The 21,923-nt window shown below is 46.5% G+C and overlaps 2 long non-coding RNA genes across 3 annotated transcripts in view; one reads left to right on the top strand and one right to left on the bottom strand.

The window, feature by feature from the left end:
• The first annotated feature begins 6,041 nt into the window (after positions 1-6,041).
• The window catches only part of LOC144606945 (uncharacterized), a 164,139-nt gene continuing 148,257 nt past the window's right edge, over positions 6,042-21,923 (top strand). Inside the window, exon 1 of the long non-coding RNA XR_013549013.1 lies at positions 6,042-6,169. This is a non-coding gene — a long non-coding RNA (uncharacterized LOC144606945). The remainder of the gene's footprint in view (positions 6,170-21,923) is intronic.
• The window catches only part of LOC144606946 (uncharacterized), a 13,792-nt gene continuing 11,271 nt past the window's right edge, over positions 19,403-21,923 (bottom strand). For both annotated transcript variants that reach the window (XR_013549016.1, XR_013549017.1), the window contains exon 3: positions 19,403-21,132. This is a non-coding gene — a long non-coding RNA (uncharacterized LOC144606946). The remainder of the gene's footprint in view (positions 21,133-21,923) is intronic.

Raw genomic sequence — 21,923 nt, forward strand, 5'->3', positions numbered from 1 at the left:
CGCAACAAAAAGCTTTTCATTGTGCCTTGGTACATGTGACAATACACTAAACTAATCTAACACACGAGCTAACGGCATTACACACTTTGTATAGAGCCACCAGCATCGAGGGTATGCTTGAGCATCTTTTTTTTGGGTATTAATGAGGAATACAAGGAGGATTAAGAAGCACAAGTTGCTGCTGGAGAGAGGAGGAGGTGCATTCCCTCCTTCGCTGAAGATGAAAGAAGTATGTCCTTTGGGCTTCAAAATCATAGAGTGATCCAGTTTCCTTCACTGAAAACCTAAGGCAAGTCAAGTGGAGATTATTATCATATACACGAAAACATTAATTGTACATAACATCTAGAAGTATGCGATAAGATTATGCCAAAGACAAGACATGAATGCAAAGATACATAATTAGGAAACAAGTCCACGGTCGTGCAAGAGATTTGTCTGTAGTATTCCATGCTGTCAGGTTAGTGTTGTCCAGGTCGGTTCAAGAACCTGATTGCTGTGGGGAAAGTAGGAACATGGAACTGCAGATACATGTTTACAAAAAAAGTGTTGGAATAACTCAACAGATCGGGCAGCATCCCTGGAGAACATGGAAAGGTGACGTTTCGGATCGGGACCCTTCTTCAGGCTGGTGAACGAAACGGCACCTTTCCACCATGTTCTCCGGCGATGCTGCCTGACCCGTTGGGTTACTCCAGCATTCTCTGTCTTTTTTTAACTGTAGGAAAGCAATTGTTCTTGAACCGGTCAAATCTGATTACCTGGATCCTCTCTTCCTTTGCTCCTGGGGCATTTTTGCAAAACAAGCACGCCCCACCCGTCTCAGCGCAAGTTGGCCCATGGATTCCATAGATTGACACAAAAAAGCTGGAGTAACTCAGCGGGTCAGGCAGCATCTCTGGAGAAAAATAATATGTGACTTTTCGGGCCGAGACCCTTCTTCAGATTCCACACATTGTACACTATCCAAGGAAATTGTCCTCAATGGGGACTTGGTATTGGTGCCTTATGCTTCAAGAGGGAATTAGATACAATCCAGTTTTAAAAAAAATGCAGAGCTGTGGGAAAGGAATGGGCTAGGTTGGACTACTTGAAAAGATATGTTACTACTTCAAATCTTTAGTTGTGAAGCCATCAAATTAAGGAGCAAATAGCGTCAGCCACTTATTTTAAAAACGTGACGGAACGTGGAGTATTTCATTTCCGTCACCAGAGGGAGCCGCAGCCTAACTTTCAGATCTGTGACAGACATTGTTAATGCAACTCTCGGTCTTCAACAGTTATTGCATCAGGATCCATCAGCACCTGTGGAAGAATAATACCGAGCAAGCAATAACTCTACTAATATACGTACGCACTAGATTGCTATCATTGAGAGATCCCCGCACCCCGTGTCAACTCATTTATCAATTAGTTATAGAGACAGTCATGCAGCACAGAAACAAGCCCTTCAGCCCAACGCGTCCATGCCTACCAAGATGCCCCATCGAAGCTAGTCCCAATTTGACCAAATTTGGTACATATCCCTCTAAACCTTTCTTATCTATGTACCTGTCCTTTAAATGTTGTTATTGTTGTTGTGCTGTCCTTTAAAGGTTGTTAACTTCCTCCTCTGGAAGCACATTTCACATACCCACCACCCTCTAAGTGCAAAGGTTGCCCCTCAGGTTCCTATTAGAACTTTCCCCTCTCCCCTTAAACCTATGCCCTCTGATTCTTGATTCCCACTCCCTCGGTAAAAGACTCCGTGCATTCACCCTATCAAGCCCCCTCGTTACTGTAGTATACACCTCTGTAAGCTGACCCAGCACTTCGAGGATCTACCCCGCACTTTAAGAATGTTGCTTCTTCGTTATATATGTTGATGTCGTGCTCATATTAGAAAATGTTTCATAGAAGGTGAGAATTATTCCCTTCATACATCATATTGCATTAAAATCAAAATATAAATTGGCCCAGCGTGGTTAAAATGCTAAAACAAAGCGGAATTATCTCTCTCAGACGCTTGTGCATCTCGAAATTCTCTGTTCAGCGGTTGTAGATGCTGAGACTAAGCTTATTCAGGATTTAAACGGGGGGGGGGGGGGGGGGGGGGGGGGGGGATTTTGGACTTTCGGGGAATCTAGTGTAAAAGGCAAATGGGTGTGAAAATGAAATAAAATCAACCAGATCTCATTTAATGGTGCAGTGGTCTCGTGTACCAGTGTTGCTAACATCTGATCTCATTTCCACATAAAAATGCTGGAGTAACTCAGCGGGTCAGGCAGCATCTTTGGAGAAAACGGATGGGTGACGTTTCGGGTCGAAACCCTTCTTCAGAGTGTAAGTAGATGGGGGGGGGGGGGTGTCTCCTAATTTGAGGAAGGACATCCTTGTAATTGAGGCAGTGCAGCGTAGGCTCACGAGATTGATCCCTGGGATGGCGGGACTGACATATGAGGAAAGATTGAAAAGACTAGGCTTGTATTCACTGGAGTTTAGAAGGATGAGAAACATATAAAATTATAAAAGGACTGGACAAGCTAGATGCAGGAAAAATGTTCCCAATTTTGGGGGAGTCCAGAACCAGGGGCCACAGTCTTAGAATAAAGGGGAGGCCATTTAAAACTGAGGTGAGAAAAAACCTTTTCACCCAGAGAGTTGTGGAATTGTCTGCCACAGAGGGCAGTGGAGGCCAAATCATTGGATGGATTTAAGAGAGAGTTAGATAGAGCTCTAAAGGCTAGTGGAATCAAGGAATATGACGAGAAGGCATGCACGGGTTATTGATTGGGGACGATCAGCCATGATCACAATGAATGGCGGTGCTGGCTCGAATGGCCGAAGGGCAGAAGGGCTCCTCCTGCACCTATTTTCTATGTTTCTAGGACCAGCAACAGATGACCAAGGAAGGGTGAAGCCCAAAATGACCCATTGTTGGCTGGGGAACAGGTGATAACAAAGGGACACAGGGATGATCTCATTTCATGTATTACATGGGAGGTGGACAGGGCACTGTATATGGGCCATAGATATTTAAAGTCGTTCGAGACCATTTAGCCCCTTGTGCTTGGTCCGCCATTCGATCTGACAGTGGCAGATACTTTGCTTCACTGAACTTAACTGCAATAACTCCATATCTGCACATCGCATCGTTCTCTAAAATTTATTGACCACTGACATGAACATACTCAGTGACCTTGAGCCTCTACAGCCTTCTTGTCTAGAAATTCATTATCCATTGAGGGAAGAAATTTCCTCATCACTTCTATCCTGAATAACCAAATTTTAATGGTGAGACTTTTATCCTTTGGTCTCAACTGGCCATCCAGAATTAACGTCCGATCCACATCTATCCAGCACTTTAAGAAGAATTAGGCCTTTCGGCCCATCAGGTGCAGTCCGCCATTCAATGATGGCTGATCTATCTTTCCCTCTTAACCCCATTCTCTTGCTTTCTCCCTATAACCTCCAACACCCTTATTAATGTTACATGTGTCAAAGAAATCACGTCTCATTCTTCCACATTCATGAGACTATGGGCATATTCTGGCTGAACATGAAAATGGGGTTGAGAGGGAAAGATAGATGAGATATGATTGATTGGTGGAGTAGTCGAGATGGGCCAAATGGCCTAATTCTGCTCCTACAACATGGACTTATGAACTCACATCACATGGCTAATTGTGTCATTCAAATAACCTGAAATATTTGTGAGTTGATTCTCCTTGCTGTACAATAGGCGATGGACATCTTGGAACCAGCTACGCGATAGACTTGTTATATCATAGAACCCGGTACATAACTGGCGGTTCTGCTACACTGGACTTGTGGTTGCACCCTCTGTACTCCCATCGCTGCTCCAAGAGGTTACCACCCTTGCTCTTCAATGGACCAACAAACCATTCCATATCGTTAGCATGCAGCGTAGGTTTACTAGGTTAATTCCCGGAATGGCGGGACTGTCATATGTTGAAAGACTGGAGCAACTAGGCTTGTATACACTGGAATTTAGAAGGATGAGAGGGGATCTTATCGAAACTTATAAGATTATTAAGGGGTTGGACACATTAGAGGCAGGAAACATGTTCCCAATGTTGGGGGAGTCCAGAACAAGGGGCCACATTTTAAGAATAAAGGGTAGGCTATTTAGAACGGAGATGAGGAAAAACTTTTTCAGTCAGAGAGTTGTGAATTTGTGTAATTTTCTGCCTGAGAAGGCAGTGGAGGCCAATTCTCTGAATGCATTCAAGAGGGAGCTAGATAGAGCTCTTAAGAATAGTGGAGTCAGGGGGTATGGGGAGAAGGCAGGAATGGGGTACTGATTGAGAATGATCAGCCATGATCACATTGAATGGCGGTGCTGGCTCGAAGGGCCGAATGGCCTCCTCCTGCACCTATTGTCTATCGTTTCTTCAGAGAGTTTAGTTGTAATGTCCAGGTGCAACCAGCACCTCCCGTGTGGGTTCTGTGCATCAATTCTCTACACTGACTCCATTGAACTGGACAGACCAATGGCCGAGAGTCAGGAGGCCACCATGAGAACGTCTATGTGGGTGCTTCTCAATTCAACTCTCAATGCCCGGGGCTGCACTGGCGAAGGTGACATCTTTCAGACGAGATGTTAATCTCTAAACGCTCAACTGATGCTGATTGTAAAGTATAAGAAAATAACTGCAGATGCTGGTACATATCGAAGGTATTTATTCACAAAATGCTGGAGTAACTCAGCAGGTCAGGCAGCATCTCAGGAGAGAAGGAATGGATGACGTTTTGGGTCGAGACCCTTCTTCAGACTGATGTCAGGGGGTCGGGACAAAGGAAGGATATAGGTGGAGACAGGAAGATCTGGGAAGGGGGAGGGGAAGAGAGGGACAGAGGAACTATCTAAAGTTGGAGAAGTCGATGTTCTGATTGTAAAGTTGCCGGTACACTCACTGGGGAGTGGGGAGGACACACATGAAATAACAGATGCTGGAATCTTGAACAATATACAACGTGCTCGAAGAACTCAGCGGGTAGGGCAGCATCTGTGGAGGGAATGGGCAGGCGCTCACTGGAGAGGAGTCGGAGGGTTTGAAATGTCTCCTTCGTTTTTTTAAATTTCAGTGGCCGAGTGAAGTTGGCAACGCCAGAATGCGTTGTCCTTCTCCTCGATATTCTTCAGAGAGTAGTGGCGAGTCGCCTACTTGGACTGCTGCAGCTCTTCAGATGGAAACGCTTTCATAACAATGGTGGGTGGGGTGGTCCAGAATTTAGATGCCGCGACAATGAACAAGTGAATGACTAGGATTGCGCGTATCAATACGTTAAGAAGACTGTAAATGTAAGAACATATCTGAAGATGGACACCAAAAAAGCAGGGGACACCGAAGATAGACGCACAAAAACTGGATGTACCGAAGACATGAGGGGTGTTTTTACATGTCTTACACTGGTCGTCCTGGGTAAATGAGTTTGGAAAGTTTGGGGATAGATGGGAAAGGCGAGGGGAATGGGGTGGGGGTGGGGGTGGGGGCGTGTAAATGGGCTTTGAAGTGGTTTTGAGTTATCCCACACCCTGTCTGGAGTTTTAAAAAAAGTTATCCGGCGGCGAGGGGCATTCCGACGAAGCTGAAAACCGATTCCTGGGGAATGCAAAATTGTCCGAGACTTTCCCCACAAGTAATCCCTTAATCCCTTCTCCCCCCCCCCCCCCCCCCCCCCCCACCGCTCCTTGTGCTACAGGTGACTGTGGGAGCAACCTGGGCGATTGAGAGGAGAGGCGAACCAAGCCCTTAAACCAGGGGAGGAAGGGGAAGCAAGTTCTGTTTGTTTATGTTAAAAAGTTAGCATCAAACGCAGCCAACATTTCCTTCTCTTGGAGTTAGACGGCGCAGCGCTGAGTGGATTAGCCGTTGTCCTGGCGATGGTATCGATGCGATCCATTCACTCTCTGCCAGAGAAGGGAGCCGAGAGGAAGTTTTGCGACAAAACTCTTGTTGTTTGGCAGAAGTGGTTCAAAACTCGATGGTTTTTGTGGGGGGGGGGGGGGGGGGGGGGGGCGGGGGGGGAGGGGACTGATACACATTACCTGACCATAACAGGAACGAAACGAAGTCACCCACACTCTACAACAAAGGTGCAGAGAATGAAGAGAGACGAGACAACCGACACCGCTGGAAGTGACTCAACTGAAAGTCCTCAAAAGGTAGGAAGAGGTTATCTGCTACAAAACGGAGGAGTCAACGCGTCTGCTCCATCGCCCTGGCCTTTACTAAATATACTAGTTTTTAACTTTCTTAACGACCCCCCCCCATCCCTGCTCCCCATGAAACATCTCTCTTTCCTCTCTCCCCACTCCCCCTCCCTCCATTGCTCCCCACCCTTCCCCGCACCCCCCTCCATACTCCCATCCCCTCTCCTCTCCCCCACTCCCCCTTCCCCACTCCCCCCTCATTGCTCCCCACCCTTCCCCGCACCCCCTCCATACTCCCACCCCCTCCCCACTCCCCCTCCCTCCTTGCTCCCCACCCTTCCCCGCACCCCCTCCATACTTCCCACCCCCTTCCCCACCTCCCCCCTCCCTCCATTGCTCCCCACCCTTGCCCCGCACCCCGCCCCTCCATACTCCCATCCCCTCTCCTCTCCCCCACTCCCCCCTCCCCACTCCCCCCTCATTGCTCCCCACCCTTCCCGCACCCACTCCATACTCCCACCCCCTCCCACTCCCCCTCCCCTCCAATTGCTCCCCACCCTTCCCCGCACCCCCTCCATAACTCCCACCCCCTCTCCTCGCCCCCACTCCCCCCCCGTCCCCACTCCCCCCCCTCCATTGCTCCCCACTCCTTCCCCGCACCCCCCTCCTGTGCTCCCAGCCCCTCTCCTCTCCCCCCCCCCTCCCCACTCCCCCCCTCCATTGCTCCCCACCCTTCCCCGCACCCCCTCCTGTGCTCCCATCCCCTCTCCTCTCCCCCCCTCCCCACTCCCCCCCTCATTGCTCCCCACCCTTCCCCGCACCCCCTCCTGTGCTCCCATCCCCTCTCCTCTCCCCCGCTCACCCCTCCCCGCCAACCCACCCGCTTCGTCTCTCCTTCATTCCGATGACCTTCCTGTGTCTAAAATATAACGTTTCACCCTCCCCCCACCCCCCGACATTGTTTAGTTTAGTTTAGAGATACAGCGCGGAAACAGGCCCTTCGGCCCACTGAGTCCGCCACCGACCAGCGATCCCCGCACATTAACACTATCCTACACACAGTTGGGACAATTTATATGTATACCAAAAAACCCTACAAACCTGAGGAAACAGAGAATCTTTGTAGTTAACCCACGCAGGTCACGGGAAGAACATACAAACGTACAAACTCCGTACAGACAGCACCCGTAGACGGAATCGAACCAGGTCGCTGGCGCTGCAACGCAGCAACTCCCACCGCTGCGCCCATAAGACATACCCAATAAAGTCAGGAATTAGTTCAGTCTCTGCTATAATTTGAACGGAGCGGGATGATATGGGGATAATCTGTCAGAAGTGGCATGTTGTTTGAGGGTGTGTGTGTGTGTGTGAGTGAGTGTGTCTCTGTGCGTGAGTGTGTGTGTTAGTGTGCGTGTGTGAGTGTGTTAATGTGTGTGTGTGTGAGTGTGTGTGTTAGTGTGCATGTGTGTTAGTGTGTGAGTGAGTGTGTGTGTGTTTGTGTTAGTGTGCGTGTGTGTGAGTGTGTTAATGTGTGTGTGTGTGTGTTAGTGTGGTGAGTGTGATGTGAGTGTGTCTCTGTGCGTGAGTGTGTGTTATTGTGTGTGAGTGTGCATGTGTTAGTGTGTGCGTGTGTTAGTGTGTGTTTGAGTGTGTGTGTGTTTAGTGTGTGTGTGTTAGTGTGTGAGTGAGTGTGTGTGTTAGTGTGCATGTGTGAGTGTGCGTGTGTTAGTGTGTGTGTTAGTGTGTGTGTTAGTGTGTGTGTGTGAGTGTGCGTGTGCGTGTGTTAGTGTGTGAGTGTGTGTGTGTGTTAGTGTGTGAGTGAGTGAGTGAGTGTGTGTGTTTAGTGTGTGTGTGTGCGTGTGTTAGTGTGTATGTGCGTGTGTGAGTGTGTGTGGTTAGTGTGTGTGTGTGTTAGTGTGCGTGTTAGTGTGTGAGTGTGTGTGTTAGTGTGTGAGTGTGCATGTGTTAGTGTGTGTGTGTGAGTGTGTGTGTATGAGTGTGTGTGTTAGTGTGTGAGTGTGCGTGTGTTAATGTGTGTGTGTGTGTGTTAGTGTGTGTGTGTGTGTGAGTGTGTGTGTGTGTGTGTGTTAGTGTGTGAGTGAGTGTGTGTGAGTGTGTGTGTGTGTGCTCTGGGTGCTCTGGCAAGGGTGATTTCAGGGGCCCTTTGTTCCCTGCATCCTCACGAGGTCGCGGCGGTCACTGAAAAGGAACATGCCTGAAACACTCAGCAGGTCAGGCAGAATCTGCGGAGAGAGAAACGATAAAGGTTTCAGATGCGAGACGTTGCATTTAAGGCAGAGGTAGATAGGTTCTCGGTTAGTGCGGGTGTCAGGGGTTATGGTTGATAAGGCGGGAGAATGGGGTTAGGTGGGAGAGATAGATCAGCCATGATTGAATGGCGGAGTAGACTTGATAGGCCGAATGGCCTAATTCTGCTCCTAACACTTGTGACCCTCTGACCTCATGCACTTGACCTTTCGCTAGACCTGCCCCTAGTTTCTCAAGCTCTGGGATCCACTCCTGGTCCAACTTCAGTGCCAGTTGCTGTAGAGCGAATGGACCTGTGATGGCCATAATGACTGAGTAGCTTGCTTATCATCATAGAACATAAAACAATAGATACAGCACTGGAACAGGCCCTTCAGTCCGCGCCGAACATGATACCATGTTAAACTGATCTCCCATCCCTGCTGGCGATCCATATCTCTTCATCCCTGCACGGCCATGTGCCTATCTAAAAGCCTAGTAAACACTGCTATCCTATCCACCTCCACCACCTCCCCTGGCAACACATTCCAGGCACCTACCACCCTCTGTGTAGAAGAACTTGTTCAGCACATCTCCTTGAAACCTTCCCTTTCGCAACTTAAAGCTCTGCCCTCTAGTTTTTGACATTTCCACGCTGGGAAGAAGGTTTTGATTGTCTCCCCTCTCTTTGCCTCTCATGTGAGAAATTTAGTCTTCTCAGTCCCCCTTTAAAATTCCTTCCTCTGACTTTCAAACTGGGGAGTCGAGTTTGAGACACCCGTACAATGGGAAACTGGCATGGCTATTTATTTATGCTTCCCGCCATTTTATGTACCTCTGTCCTGTCACTTTTATTCGTTGAAACAGCTTTTATGTGTTTCAAGACCTCCAAACCTTCGTCTTTCATGATGTTGTTAGGCCACGATATGGCTTTCACCCCCTGAGCTCACTGGCTTGCATGTCATGTTAACAGTAAATACAGATGAGAAGTATTCACTTAAAACCTCACGCATTTCCTATGGTTCCACACATAGGTCACCACACTAATCCTTATTCACAAAATGCTGGAGTAACTCAGCAGGTCAGGCAGCATCTCAGGAGAGAAGGAATGGGCTCCCGAGATGCTGCCTGACCTGCTGAGTTACTCCAGCATTTTGTGAATAAATACCTTCGGGGGACCTACTCTCTTGAAGTTGGGAGGTATTGTTACAGTTGTACAAGACATTGGTGAGGCCACATGTAGAGTACTGCGTTCAGTTTTGGTCACCCTGTTCTAGGAAAGGTGGTGTTAAGCTGGAAAGGGTACAGAACAGATTTATGAGGGTGTTGCCAGGACTCAAGAGCCTGAGTTACAGGGAAAGGTTGTGCCAGCCGGGACTTTATTCGTTGGAGTGCAGGAGGATGAGGGGTGATCTTATAGCGGTGTACAGGATCATGAGAGGAAGAGATAGGATAATTGTGCGGACTCTATAACCCAGAGTAGGGGAATTGAGAACCAGAGAGCATATGCTCAAGGTGAGGGGGGATTGATTTAATAGGAACCTGAGGGGCAACTTTTTTATACAAAGTGTGGTGGGTGTATGGAACGAGGAAGTTGTTGAGTTAGGTGCTATCACAATGTTTAAGAAACATTTGGACAGGTAGATGAATATGAGAGGTTTAGAGGGATATGGGCCAAATGCTGGCAGATGAGACTAGTGCAGATGTGGAATGTTGGTTGGCATGTGCAAGTTAGGTTAAAAGGCGTGATTCGACGTTGTATGAATATATGACTATGATTCTCCCTAGCTACCTTTTTGCTCTTAATATACATTAAATCTTCTAGGGTTCTCCTTTATCTTGCCTGCCAGGGATATCTCATAGCACCTTTTGCCCTCCCATTTCCTTATTAAATGTACTTCTACATCGCTTCTTCTCCTCAAGGTACATGCTTGGTCCTATCTGCTTATACCTGTCTCCGTTTTCCTGATAAACCCTTTATATTCCTCATCGGCCAAGGCTCTTTAATTCTGCCAGCCTTGACCTTCACTCTAACAGGAACATGCTGACCCTGAACTCATCATGTCTCACTTTAGAAAGCTTCCCACTTGCCAGTCAGCCCTTTACGTGCCAATGTGATAGTCTTAGAAAGGGACGGTGACCTTAGGACAGCGTAGGTGTGAAATAGGATCAACCTTAGCACAAGGCAGCATGGGTGGCATCATTCAAATGCTATTGCATAAGGGAAGAAGAAACATGAACATGAATATTAAAAGACACCAAATTGTTGGAGTTACTTAAATGGGTCAGGCAGCATCTCTGGACATAAAGGTGACGTTTTGGGTTGGGAGTCTTCTTCAGACACAAAGTGTTGGAGTGACTCAATGGGTCAGGAAGCAAAGACACAAAGTACTGGAGTAACTCAGCGTGTCAGGCAGCATCTCTGGAGATATAGGTGACGTTTCTGTTGCATAAGAGAAGAAGAAACGTGAACATGAATATGCTCAGGACCATGGTCAGGACCATTCTTCAGGCACAAAGTGCTGGAGTAACTCAGCAGATCAGGAAGCATCTCTGGAGAACACGGATAGGTGTCCATGTTCTATCACCAACACCTATCTATGTTCTCCAGGGATGCTGTCTGACCCGCTGAGTTACTCCAGCACTTTGTGCCTTTTAAAAATAAACCAGCAATTGCAGTTCCTTGTTTCCACAGGAATATCAAATATTTTGCCCCAGCGAAGAACGCATTTCCTTAATGTCCCTAACACCCATAAATCCTGTCATCTAAATCTCAAATGGAAAGCACTGCACTGCGTTCCTAATTATTCATCAGTAATGCTTCCAAGAACTGCTATGTTCATCGGCTAGGAGGAAAAGGACAGAAGGTGAATGAGGACCCCAATGCCTGCACATTGCACACCATGACAAATATTTCCCTGAGTCCAGGTACTGGAATTCACAGCTCAAATAGCAGTGTGGGATTATCAGCACCACTAGCATTGCAGTTGTTGCAATCAATGACACTGAAAGACTTTCAAGGACATCCTATTAACTATCTTCTGAACTCGTTTTATATTTATAAGTATTCAAACCCTTAGGAAATTTGGCAGTCACTCATAAAGCAAATTTCTAAATATAACAATGGCCCAAAAATCATGGTATAATATAATAGGCAAAAGACAGATCTATGACCAGTTTACCACTGGAATCAGAAATTAAATATGATTTTATTAGTTGTAGTGTTCATGGTTAACATAATATCACAACATAATGTAATATCATCATCAACATCTTTAATGTAGTAGCAAAACATAATTAAGATTACTGAGCGATTAAAAATTAGTTGTAATTAACTCTGCATTTATCAAAAAATGACAAGTAAATTGTGGTTTTATATGAAGAAAGACTGGATAGACTAGGCTTATACTCACTGGAATTTAGAAGACTGAGGGGGGATCTTATTGAAACATATAAAATTCTTAAGGGGTTGGAGAGGCTAGATGCGGGAAGATTGTTCCCGATGTTGGGGAAGTCCAGAACCAGGGGTCACAGCTTAAGGATAAGGGGGAAGTCTTTTAGGACCGAGATGAGAAAACATTTCTTCACACAGAGAGTGGTGAGTCTGTGGAATTCTCTGCCACAGAAGGTAGTTGAGGCCAGTTCATTGGCTATATTTAAGAGGGAGTTAGATGTGGCCCTTGTGGCTAAAGGGATCAGGGGGTATGGAGAGAAGGCAGGTACAGGTTACTGAGCTGGATGATCAGCCATGATCATATTGAATGGCGGTGCGGGCTCGAAGGGCCGAATGGCCTACTCCTGCACCTATTTTCTATGTTTCTATGTCTCCTTATCCCTTCTTTCTCCCCTATCTCCCTTACCCTTCGCCTCTCTCACCTCAGTGCATTTCATGTCTCATCCAAACTGTCATTCGTTATCAATCTGCCCTTCTTTCCTTTGTCTCCTGCCTCTCATTTCTCTCCCCTCCCATTTCTTTCCGCGTTCCCTATTTGCACCACTCCCAGTTCTCCCTGTCTTCTTTTCTTCACATATCTTTTCTTTCCTCTTCTTCCTCTCTTCATCTCCTGTTAATCCTCTCCCCTTCACTCTCCATCCATTTTTACCCACTCATCCCCCTAAAAGCCTCACAGCCGTCCATCTCCCCCTCACTATCCCACTCACCATTTTTCTTTCTCCCTTATTCTCTACCTCCCTTTCTCCTCCCTGTACCTTCTGTTTCCTCTGACTCTTCCTTTCACTTCATTCTCCCCCCTTATCATTCTCCTCTCTCAGACTCCTCTCAAATTTCCCCCCTCCCTTAGCTGTCTCACTTCATTCCTCACCTTCACTATTTTCACTATCACTCACTTCCCTCCTCATTTTCACAGCTCCACTCTCGTTTCCACACCTTCCCTCTTTCGCTCAGTCATGGTCTTAGTAACCCTTCACCCGCCATTTTCTCTCTCCTTTCTCTCTCTTTTCTCTCTCAAATGTAATTCATCACTGGGTTGGGGGACAAGCAATGCAAGACCAGGACCTTTATGCAGGGCTTCCTGGCATGGTCCTTCTACAAGGCTGCAAAGCTTAAAATGCCCTATCAGAAATACAAGCATCCCATGCAACCTAACTAATAGAGTCACAGAGTCATAAAGTCATACAGCATGGACCATGCCCTCCGGCCCAACTTGCCTGTGACAACCAAGATGCCTCATCAACACTAGATCCGCCTGCCTGCTTTTGGCCCATATCCCTCTTCACCTTCCCTGTTATGTACCTGTCCAAATGCCTTAGTACCTAGTACTAGTAGTACCTGGCTCAACCACCTCCTCAGGCAGCTCATCCCATATACCCACACCCTCTTTGTAAAAAAGTTACCTCTCAGGTTACTATTAAATCTATCCCCTCCCAATTTAAGATGTGCAAGGGTAATTTAGCAATGGGTGGCCAATGTGGATCTTGCCACATCTCGTGAAAAGATGGAATGTATTCAACGGGTGAACAACTATGGACTCTGAAGTGGGAATTCCAAAGATTCTCATTAGCTTCTCTGAACAAATTTTGGTCTCAAGGTGGTGGACCCCTACTTCTGAGGCTATATTATAGATTTCTGCCTGACCTGTGCAGAGAGAGAACATGTTAAACACAATTGCAACTGATGGGACAGAGTTGCTGTTATTATAACTAGGTCAGGCCCGGATGTGGAGTGGACGTCTCCACTAGTGGGAGCCTAGGTCCAGAGGCCACAACCTCAGAATAAAAGGATGTACCTTTAGAAAGGAGATGAGGAGGAATATATTTAGTCAGAGGGTGGTGAATTTGTGGAATCCGTTGCCACAGACGGCTGTGGAGGCCAAGCCAATGGATACTTTTAAGCTGGAGATTGACAGGTTCTCGATTGGTATGGGTGTCAGGGGTTATGGGGAGAAGGCAGGAGAATGGGGTTGAGAGGGAAAGATAGATCTGCCATGATTAAATGACAGAACAGACTTGATGGGCCGAATGGCCTTGTTCTGTTCCTAGAACTTATGTACTTATTTGCATTGTGAAGATGTATTTGGATTCATCGAAAATAAATTCTTAGTTGGCACATAACATTTGAGTATAGAAACTGTTCAGTTTGATTGCATTGGCAGATGTTATCATTATGGTCCTGGAACAACGTCCTTCTCACCCATCTCAAGTGCTGATGTTAACACTGAAATTGCACCCTCCGCAACCCGTGTTCGCAATGTGATTCCACTAGATGTCCTGAAGTAAGGGCAATCAATGGATCAAACAGCTAACTCATGTTCATTTTGCTGCTGCTGGCATCTTCTGCAGCGCAAATGCATTGTGAGCTGCAGGTAAGATTGAAACGTATTCAAACTTACCGAATAGTGAAAGGCCTGGATAGAGTGGATGTGGAGAGGAATGTTTCCACTAGTGGGGAGTCTAGAACCAGAGGGCATCGTCTCAGAATAAAAGGACGTATCGTTATATAGGAGATGAGGAAGAATGTCTTTCATCAGAGGGAGATGAATCTGTGGAATTAATTGCCACAGATGGCTGTGGAGGCCAAGTCATTGGGTATTTTTAATGTGAGGATTGAGAAATTCTTGATTAGTAAGGGTGTCAAGGGTTATGGGGGAAAGGCAGGAGAATGGGGTTGAGAGGGAAAGATAGACCATTCATGGTTGAACGGCAGAGTGGACTGGAAAGGGCCGAATGGCCTAATTCTGCTCCTATGACTTATGAACATGAAATAGTCATCCTAAGCAGTAGAAGAATGGGAGCATCCACATTAAAACCTCACCGTCCAGCTCTCCTTATCTATTGATAATGTCCTTGTGATATGCTGTAACCCATCTTGCCCTTTCCCACCAGAACAATTAAAACCGCAAGCATGCTCCTAGTGTACAGTAACCAATGAAAGTTTTTTGTTAATTTTAATATCCCACACCTCATTAGTCTTGCTCCTCTGTGAGGAATTGCAGTCAAACTAGGTCCTGTTCCCATCAAGCATTGTTGCCACCTTGGATGTGTTGGGATTAGTGACGAAGGGATGTGTTGGGATTAGTGACGACACCAATGGGTAAGCAGCAGAGATCCTGAATGATTTACTCCCCTCTATTCTAGAAATGTTAGAGTCCATCGTAGATAAATCAAAGCCTCAGGGGTGACCTGCTAACTCAGCACAAGAGTATGGAGCAAACCCGGAGCTGGTACAGTGTAAAACTCACTGTTGAAAAGATCTGGGAGACAGACTTTCACTGAGTGGGATAGAGTGCAGAGTGTGTAGGAAGGAACTGCAGATGCTGGTTTAAACCGAAGATAGACACAAAAAGCTGGAGTAACTCAGCGGGACAGGCAGCATCTCTGGAGAGAAGGAATGGGTGACGTTTTGGGTCGAGACCCTTCTTCAGACTGGTTAGGGATATGGGAAATGAGAGATATAGACGGTGATGTGGAGAGATAAAGAACAATGAATGAAAGATATGCAAAAAAGTAACGATGATAAAGGAAACAGGACATTGTTAGCTGTTTGTAGGGTGAAAATGAGAAGCTAGTGCGATTTGGGTGGGGGACGGATAGAGAGAGAGAGGGAATGCCGGGGCTACCTGAAGTGAGAGAAATCAATATTCATACCACTGGGATGTAAGCTGCCCAAGCGAAATATGAGATGCTGTTCCTCCAATTTGCGCTTGGCCTCACTCTGACAATGGAGGAGACCGAGGACGGAAAGGACTGTGTAGGAATGGGAAGGAGAATTAAAGTGGCCAGCAACCAGGAGATCAGGTTGGTTCAGGTGGGCTGAGCGAAGGTGTTCCCCGAAACGATCGCCCAGTCTGCGTTTGGTCTCGCCGATGTACAAGAGTCCACATCTTGAACAATGGATACAGTAGATGAGGTTGGAGGAGGAGCAAGTGAACTTCTGCCTAACCTGAAAGGACTGTCGGGGTAAATACTTTTTCAGGCAGGTGTTCTGGCAGGGATAGGGCACCATTTGTTACTGAATACCAAAGGAACATTATCTATCTGTAGGGCATTGAGAGATAGACTGTGAGACATTAATAAGGATGCTCCCATTCCTTTGGTGCTTGAGATGCCTCTTTATCCACAATTGGTAATGATATTCAGTCTTCAGGGGATGCCAAAAGCAACTAATGTAAGTTATTCGACCCATTGAGTCTGCTTCACAGTAGCTATTGGAAACTCTGCAACCATGGGAACAGAGGAATGCATTTTTTCACATCAGCATCAATACTTGAAATGGGTGTGAAGAATATCACCGTTCCCACCTCAGGATCAGCGCTCATCCCCGAACCTCATACTTAGAGAGAGGTCCAATTAGTCGTGGTCCAGGGGAGCCTGTGGACCCAAAGAGCCTCACAGAACAGGATTAATTAGCTCCTCCAGGATAGGATTGGAGCGCTGTGGGGGAAAGCTCCCGTTGATAACACTGTCTTTTAAGTTCGATTATTGCACGAGGGGGAAGAGAGTAAAACGAAAAAAGTGAAAATAAAAATGCAGAAATTTCTGGAAATAAACAATAGATCTGCGGGGCAAATGAAAGAAAAAGTTGGAGTGAGGTTTGCCCCAGGCCTTTCCTCACCAGTGCAGTAATATATTCAGCTTCTTCCGATTTTCTTGTTATGTTATATTTTGTTCCAAAACAAAGCAAACTGGCTTCTCGCTGGGAGAGATAATTTGCAGGTTGAAGCAATATGTAGCTAAATGGTTCAATGGTAGTATGGTACAATGGTACTTTATTACCATGCGTTCCTAAGGACAGTGAGATTTGTTTTCAAGTGCAGTTAAATTGCCAACTACAACGATTTTACTCGAACTTTGTCCCCGGACAGATAACACTTGCTAACTGCTGTCAAATGACCACCGGGCGAAGTCATTTGGACCTTGATTGTAGAGACGGACGATGATCGGTCGCTTTATTCTCCAAATGAGTCATTGGATTTATCTTGCTATACAATTTACCTCTGCGTTTTTATAAGGAAGTGCAAGGTCCGAGATTGACACAAAAAGCTGGAGTAACTCAGCGGGACAGGCAGCATCTCTGGAGAGAAGGAATGGGTGACGTTTCGGGTCGAGACCGTGGTGATTGCAAGTTAGATGCAGTGACATCACGCACATAAGGTGATGTTGTGCAGGATGGTATTCAGCAAATGACCTCCCGCTTGTCAGTGTTCAGTGCAGGATCCCGCTGTTGATCACATGAGCTGTCAATGATGAACAATGGCTGCCAGAACCCTTTGCAAAATACACCTTATTCACAGCGTGACTGTAACGCTGCGGGCTTGTGCTCCACGCTGTCACTGTTGTGGCTCCACTATATTGCTTCGGTTGAGTCCGGCAGGAGCAGAATGTTAGCACTAGCAATGAACTTGCAGGAGCACCCAGGATTTGTTTCTGAGATACCACAGGTCAAAGATAGACACAAAGTACTGGAGTAACTCAGCGGGTCAGGCAGCATCTCTGGAGAAAAGGAGTCGAGATCCTTCTTCAAACAACCCAACAACAAGGGCTGCCTCCCTTTGTGTTGGAACTCACGAAGACAATTGGTAATCACCAACAATCAACATCCGCATCCAATGTATTATTGGTTTGTAGACGCCAAGTGGGTGAGCGGGTGACCTGACTCAGCGGGTCAGGCATCATCTCTGGAGAACATTGAGAGGTGATGTTTCGGGTCGGGACTCTTCTCCAGATCCGAAGCGTCACTCATCCATTTTCTCCAGAGATGCTGCCTGACCCGCTGAGTTACTCCAGCACTTTGTGTCTAACTTCGTTGTGTACCAGCATCTGCAGCGTCATTCTACTCAGACCATAGGACAAGACGTTGCTGAGACAGCGTTTCGAGTATTGTGCTCAGTTTTGGTCGCCCTGCTGTAGTCTGAAGTAGGGTCTCGACCCGAAACGTCACCCATTCCTTCTCTCCTGAGATGCTGCCTGACCTGATGAGTTACTCCAGCATCTTGTGAATAAATTTGTACCAGTATCTGTAGTTATTTTCTTACACTGCTGTAGGAAGATGTCATTAAGCTGGACGGCGTGCAGAGAACATTTACCGATGACGTTGCCCGGACTCAATGGCCTGAGCTACAGGGAAAGGTCGGGCAGGCTACGAAATTATTCATTGGAGTGTAGAGGAGTATAAAACCACGAGGGGAATAGATACGGTGGATGCACAGAGTCTTTTACCCAGTGTTGGGGAATCATCAACCTTAGGTAAATGTTCAAGGCGACAGGAGAAATATTCAGTCGGAACCTGAAGGGCAACTTTTCCACTCAGAGGGCGGTAGGTATGTGGAACGAGTGCTAGAGGAGGTAGTTGAGGCAGGTACTGTAACACAATTCTAAAAAAGACACATGTGTAGGAAGGAACTGCAGATGCTGATTTAAACCGAAGATGGACACAAAATGCTGGAGTAACTCAGCGGGACAGGCAGCGTCGCGGGAGAGAAGGAATGGGTGACGTTTCGGGTCGAGACCCTTCTTCAGACTCTTACTCTTAAAAGGCACTTGGACAGATGCATGGTTAGGAAATGTTCGAGAGATGTGGGCCACACGCGGGCAAATGGGACTATCTTAGATTGGTGGTCGTGGACGATTTGGGCCGAAGGAACTGTTTCGGTGCGTTATAACCCTACGACAATCGGGAATGTTTGTCGACTTCCATACCACCTACCCAGCTTTCGAGTCGGGCTGTTCAGTTCGGCCCACGGAATTCATACAAGAACGCACTGAAAGCTAAAGTCACTGGATTCCATTTGCTTTAATGCCCCTTGAACTTGAGAAGGTAATTTCAGCGCTCTGTGAATGTACAGCAGGTAAAACCAAAGCCCCCCTCACTACAACACTAGCCCCTGTCTCCCCAGCTGGCTTGAGAAGCTGCCTATTATGACATGAAAGGCGGCCATGATTGATGGGCAGATCAGCCGGGTTATTAAATGGCAGAACAAGCTTAAGGCTCTAAATAGCCCACTCCTGCTCTACAACAGTACTATTCTCCAGTAATGCCCTTCCATTCAATTACGTGGAGTGGAGAATGTGCTCCTTAGAGTGGGCAAGTTAAAGGGGAGATTCATTAGCATTTAAAATTAAGTAGTTGGGATAGTGTAAACAGAATGAGTGTGTTTCAACCCTAGTCAGATCGGTACCCAAAGAATATAAAGCGGGTGGATAAAGCGCGCTTGTGCGGAGTTAAGGCAATGGATGGCCGAGATGCGAGAAGTCATTTTAAGCTCAGAGAATTGTGAACTTGAATATAACGCTCGAAAGAGTGAAGGAAGCCTCGAAATTCAAGGGGGATTCGAGTAATTTCGCGGCTCTGGAGAGAGCTGGCGAGAAAGACAAAACGCTCTTTAAAGTAATAGCAGGAACACCATCGGCCGAGTGGTCTCTTTCTGAGCGCTGCCGTTCGATCATCCCATTGTTGTTTCATTAATGCTATTTATTAATGGATTAAAAGGTCGAATGTGGAATTAAACTCGCTCGACACCACAAGGTTCGGAAAGCAATTTGAATCTTTATTCCCGCAAAATAGTTACATTTGCAAACGAGTTTGTTGCAGATTTCCCGCAATTACATGCATGCAGTAAGTACCACGGTATATATTTTAATTAATCAAGGCCCATAACGCAACTGTTTTTTTTCTCTCTCTGCTGCGACTCTGGGTTCAAACCTCCAACTGAGCCCATGGGACGAGCATTCCCCCAGGATAGCTAACAGAGTGATCCGCTCCATCAATCCCCAGGACACATCCGCCGTTATAAATATGGATAACCCCACCGCGTCGAATAGGCTTTGAAAGGCAATTGCGAAAACGCCTGTCATTTGATGGCTGCACCTGTTTCTGTGTGTGTTTAAAAAATACTGCGCTCCCTTTGGACTTGAGTGTTGTGGAATACAACTCTAATCTAGAGGGGGAAGGGGGGGAGGGGGTGAGAGAGAGAGAGAGAGAGAGAGAGAGAGAGAGAGAGAGAGAGAGAGAGAGAGAGAGAGAGAGAGAGAGAGAGAGAGAGAGAGAGAGAGAGAGAGAGAGAGAGAGAGAGATAGAGAGATGGAGATAGAGAGAGAGAGAGAGAGAGAGAGAGAGAGAGAGAGAGAGAGAGAGAGAGAGAGAGAGAGAGAGAGAGAGAGAGAGAGAGAGAGATACCGAGAGAGAGAGAGATAGAGATACCACCTCCCCCCACTGATGAATATGCAAATATAAGAAATAAGCTAAGCACATATTTTCGGTCTGAAAACTGCCTTTGACTGACTGCAGGCCCTCCGGGAGCTCATTCTATCAAGTCCCAGACATGTATGCATTTTTTAATTCCTGATGGAAATATCCATCGAAAACAAGAGGGGAAACACACACACACACACACACACACACACACACACACACACACACACACACACACACAGAAATGATAACGTTATGCCATTTCACTTTTCATTAGGGTTGCAACAAGTGTTTGAAAACCGTGGTTGGCAATTTCACGTTTACCTGGGCATCGCCCAGAATAAAGTTTTTATCACTGTACAAAAATCTTGGAAAACAAGTAACTTCTGTGCACACTTAATCTCACTGCGTCATTTACGTTTAATTAAAAGCTAGTCGGATAATAGGGTGGAAAGCATCGAATAATCCCCATTTTAAAAGCAAACATTGCTCATATACTGGTGCATTTCCACTCTTTCGGGCTTTCGGCCACTTTAATAGACGCTGCCGGTTTAAAGTTGGCACCCTGTACCTGCATCCTCCCACCTGAAGTGGCGCTGCATCCCCCCCTTGGGAGGAAAATAACATTGGAGTGCCATATTTACCTTGCTTCCTCATAAATATGTACATCATCACTTATAATGGAAAGCGTGCACTGAATATCCATGCGTACATAAATCTGTATTACAATAATGTGTTATCAATAGCGTATGTCCAGGGAAATGTTATAGAAAATATATTAATGGAAATAAATGTACTAGTTACATAAATGCATGCTACACACAGGGCATTAAGACGAGTCCACATTGCTCCAGCTGTATGTAACAGGGAAACGAGCGACACTGTTCCGCAGAACCTACTGTGTGTACAGTGTTAGCATCTTTCCTTTCCTTCCTCTTCATCTTACATTCACCACACATTTGCATTCCTTTAGTATAGAAGTTGGGAGGTCATGTTGCAGTTGTATAAGACGTTGCCGAGGCCAGACTCAGGGTATTGTGTTCAGTTCTGGGCACCGTGTTATAGGAAATATGTTGTCAAGCTGGAAAGGATAGAGAGATTTACGAGGATGTTGCCAGGACTAGAGGGTCTGAGCTACAGGGAGAGGTTGAGTAGGCTAGGACTCTTCATTGGAGCGCAGCAGGATGAGAGGTGATCTTACAGAGGTATATAAAATCATGAGAGGAATAGATCGGGTCGATGCACAGAGTCTCTTTCCCAGAGTAGGGGAATCGAGGACCAGAGAACATTGGTTTAAGGTGAAGAGGAAAAGATTTAATAGGATTCTGAGGGGTACCATTTTCACACAAAGGGTGGTGAGGGTATGGAACAAAATGCCAGTGGAGGTAGTTGAGGCAGGGACTATCCCAACATTAAAGAAACAGTTAGACAGGTACATGGGTAGGACAGGTTTGGAGGGATACGAGCCTAACGTGGGCCGATGGGACAAGTGTAGCTGGGACATGTTGGCCGTGTGGGCAAGTTGAGCCGAATGGGCCTGTTTCCACACTGCATCACTATGACACTTTGCCTCCCCCTCTCGTGATTTGAACATCTCCCCCTTCGATACATTTCTACTATTTGCAGAAATAACAATGAACCATTTTCCATGTGTTCTATCAATGTTCTGCAGGGACGATAAGTTTTGAAAGTTTTGTTGTAACTTGCTGCATGTAAAGGTAACAATCATGAACGTCTTCCCAACCTGGTTTGTGCTGGGGTTTGCTCTGTATTTGCGAGGGAAGTTGTCCTCGGATAGATACCTCTCCAATGCAGTAGCACGCACGCACGCCCCCTAATCTGGAGCGTCAAAGACTTATTCCAATGTCACCA

The sequence above is a fragment of the Rhinoraja longicauda genome, chromosome 27, assembly GCF_053455715.1.
Source record: "Rhinoraja longicauda isolate Sanriku21f chromosome 27, sRhiLon1.1, whole genome shotgun sequence".
Taxonomy (NCBI): Eukaryota; Metazoa; Chordata; class Chondrichthyes; order Rajiformes; family Arhynchobatidae; genus Rhinoraja; species Rhinoraja longicauda.